The sequence below is a fragment of the Capsicum annuum genome, unplaced genomic scaffold (assembly GCF_002878395.1).
Source record: "Capsicum annuum cultivar UCD-10X-F1 unplaced genomic scaffold, UCD10Xv1.1 ctg3751, whole genome shotgun sequence".
Lineage (NCBI taxonomy): Eukaryota > Viridiplantae > Streptophyta > Magnoliopsida > Solanales > Solanaceae > Capsicum > Capsicum annuum.
Window position 1 is genome coordinate 193,343 of NW_025844575.1, and position 4,313 is coordinate 197,655.

The following is a 4,313-nucleotide window of genomic DNA, read 5'->3' on the forward strand; positions in this document are numbered from 1 at the left end:
TTCCATTGATATATAGTAGATCACCCAGATCATTATTTACATGGAGTTATGATCATTTAAAGTTGGAGAAAAAATACGCCAGGCCTCAGTACTTTTTCCTGCATGTTTTACTGTTCACTTCTATTACGGTTCTATCAGAATGTTCATAACTTTTCGCTCGGGTGTCCGTTTTGGATGATCCATATATCGTTGAAAAGCTTATTCGATACTCTACGCAATGGTGGTCATAATCTAAGATATTTTGCACCAAAAAGTTAAAATCCATTCTAGTAGATAGAACCCAACACGTTTACGCATAAATTTCAACAAAAATTTTCCCGGGGTATTACATCATCTCCCCTTGGAAACATTCATCCTCGAATAATGCTAGACATGCCAAGATTAGATAGGGAATAGAGCATACAACTGAAACCATTTGTTAGACTCATCACCACATCGTTTCTCACTCCGAATGCAACATAGAATGCATAAATTCAAGAAACTACAGCTGAACACATAATAATTCTCAAGATCTTAGCCCCCCTACCAACTCGCTCCCGGTGACATTAGGCACTACCTCATTTGGGCTGGAAATAATATAACTATCCATAAAACAAATCATTGTTGTGTTTTCTGTCTTGTTGAATAAAATGCAAATGAAATGAGTTCGGGTTATGACCAGCAGAAAACAGGTCCTCTAGATGAGACTTAACAGATAAAGAAAAGGGTGGATACTTTTCCGGGTCGCCTTTGGAAGCCTTCGCCGGTAACCAAAGCGTATCATTCCCGCAACCACTTTGGTACTCACTGTTATTACTCAAACAAGCATGAAACGTATGATGGTGATGAAAGAGGGGGAAATGCCTGAACGACAGCCACACCTGGGATACGGATTTTTCCGTTGGTTGATTCTCGAAATTGAAAAAATCAAAATCGGGTCTGGATTATTGCTGATGTAATCATAAAAAGCGAATTCCTCTTTGAGTGAATCAAGAAATAGGTTTGATTGTCGAAGGGACGAAAGCCCGATGAAGGCCTATGCTACAGTAAGCAAAAAAGTAGGTTGAGGTTATGAAGTCACTTAGGGCAAGCATCGATAGTAGCTCGAACTTATTAAGAAGAATAAGCCTGATCGGGCCAAACGGTACATGAGAAGTAAACACTATCATCGCATTGTCATGACAGCTGAACTGCTGCAACTTTTATCAAAAGTGCAGATTTAGGAAAGAATGGTACCTTCGGATTGATCGGAGTTCGCCAAAAATAGGTGCGGGTACTTGGATCGCATATCCTCCTAAGCTTTGCTTGTTGCACCCTCAACAGATTGGTTTAGCTTTCCTTAATCTTCGGACACTGAAATCAAGAATCTCAATAGGAATCTCATCAAAAGAAAGATTTTCTTAAATGTCAGCACTCTTAGAGGAATCCACTACCACAGCATCGCTAATATGCTTTCTAAGAATGGAGACATGGAATATTGGATGAACAGAGGACAACTCGAAAGGCAACTCGACTTCATAAGCTACCTTACCAACACGGCTAAGAATTTTGCAAGGACCAACATAACAGGGACTAAGCTTCCCCTTCTTTCCGAATCTCTTCACCCCCCTCATGGGTGAAATTTTTAGATACACTAGGTCACCAACTTCAAACTCAAGGTCTCTCCTTCTAACATCCGCATATGACTTCTGACGACTCTGTGCAGTTTTCAACCTTTCCCTAATAAACTTAACTTTTTCCATTGCCTCAAATACCGAATCAAGACCACTCACAGCCACTTCACCTATTTCGAACCAACCTATGGGTGTTCTACACTTCCTCCCATATAAGGCTTCAAACAGAGCCATGCCAATACTAGAGTGGAAACTGTTATTGTAAGCAAACTCTATCAACGGTAAGTGATCATTCCAACTTCTCTTAAAGTCAATTGCACAAGCTCTTAACATATCCTCTAAGGTCTGGATGGTCCGCTCAGCCTGACCATCATTCTGCGGTCGAAAAACAGAACTCAAAAGCACTTGGGTACCAAGACCCTTCTAAAAAGCTTTCCAAAATTCCGAAGTGAACTGAGTACCCCTATCTGAAATGATAGACAAGGGAACTCCATGCAGTCTGACTAGCTCTCGGATATATAATCTAGCATAATCCTCAGCAGTATATGAAGTATAAACAGGCAAGAAATGAGCAGACTTAGTCAACCTATCAACCATAACCCAAATGGAATCATGATGGCATCGGAAAGGAGGTAAACCAATCACGAAGTCCATATTTATCTCTTCCCACTTCCAGGTGGGACTACTAAACTCTTGGATCATACCACCAGGTCTTTGGTGTTCAACCTTAACCTGTTGGCATGTGTCACACTTAGCTACAAACGCTGTTATATCTTTTTTCATGCCACTCCACTAATAGATTTCCCACAAGTATCGGTACATCTTGGTGGCACCAAGATGAATAGAATATCGCGCCCCGTGCGCTTTAGCCATAATCCTCTATCTCAGATCATCAACATTCGGGACACATAATCTAACTTGCAATCTCAACACACCATCTCCCCCTTGGGAGAAAACCTTTACTTTTTGGTCCTTGACTGGCTCCTTCAGTCTGACCAAACTAGCATCTAAGTATTACTTTTCCTTCACTTCTGAAACCAAGGAGGATTCAGAACTACTCTGAACCCCTATACTACCTTCAGCAGAGTCAAACAACCTAACCCCCAATCTAGCCAAACAATGTACATCATGAGCCAACTCTTTTTTACCTTCTACCACATGCGAAACACTACCCATGGACACTGTACTTAGGGCATCCACCACAATATTGGCCTTGCCCGGATGGTACAGCACACTCATATCATAGTCCTTTAATAATTCTAACCATCGTGTCTACCTAAGATTCAATTTTCTCTGGGTAAACACATACTGCAGACTCTTATGATCAGTGAAAACACCAACATGGACACCATACAAATAGTTTCTCTAGATTTTCAAAGCAAACATAACAGCAGCCAACTCAAGGTCATGGGTAGGGTAATTTTTCCTATGAGGTTTCAACTGTCTAGAAGAATAAGCTATCACCTTACACTTCTGCATCAATACGCAACCCAACCCAACTCTCAAAGGATCATAGTACACCACAAAACAATCAATACCATCAGGCAAAGTCAAAACAGGGGCTAAAGTAAGTTGAGTCTTCAACTCCTGAAAACTCTTCTCACAAGATTTGGACCATAAGTTTTTCACTTTCCTTTGGGTCAACTGAGTCATAGGAGATGCTATAGAGGAGAAACCCTCAACAAACCAGCGGTAATAGCCAGCTAAACCCAAGAAACTTCGGATAATAGTTAGAGAAATAGGTCTAGGTCAATTTCTAACAGCTTTGGTCTTTTGGGGATCAACTCTAATACTCTCGAAAGAAATGATATGACCCAGAAAAGAAACTGACCTTAGACAAAACTCACAGTTACTAAAATTGGAAAACAACTTGTGATCTCTAAGGGTTTGCAAGATAGTTCGGAGATGATCAGAATGTTCATCCTCACTACGGGAGTACACCAGCGTATCATCGATGAACACTATGACAAACATATCCATATATGATCTGAAAACTCGATTCATGAGCTCCATGAAAGCTGCTGGGGCATTAGTTAACCCGAAAGACATAACAAGAAACTCAAAATGGCCATAACAAGTTTGGAAAAATAGTTTTCGGGATGTCACACTCCCTAACTTTGAGTTGATAATAGCCGTAATGAAGGTCTATTTTTGAGAAATAACTTGCCCCTTGCAATTGGTCAAACAAATCATTAATTCTCGGAAGGGGGTACTTATTTTTTATGGTGACTTTATTCTGTTGGCGGTAATCAATGCACATATTCAAAGAGCCATCTTTGTTTCTCACAAACAACACAGGTGCACCCCAAGAAGAAATGCTGGGCCTTATGAAACCCTTATATAGTAGATCTTTGAGTTGCTCTTTCAACTCCTTAAGTCCTGTAGGGGCCATACGGTAAGGAGGAATAGAAATGGGCTGAGTATCGGGAAGAAGATCAATCCTGAACTCTATCTCTCTATCAGGAGGTATCCCTGGGAGATCATCCGGAAAGACATTAGAAAACTCATTGACGATGTTAACAGACTAGAGAGTTGGAATGTCATACTTAGTGTCTTTGACTCTAACTAAATGGTAAATACAACCCTTGGAAATAAGTTTTTTATCTTTGAGGTAAGAGATAAAATGACTCTTGGGTGACATAGAATTCCCAAACCACTCAAACACGGATGCACCTAGAAATTGAAACTTGACCACTCGGGTCCGACAATCAATAGAGGCAT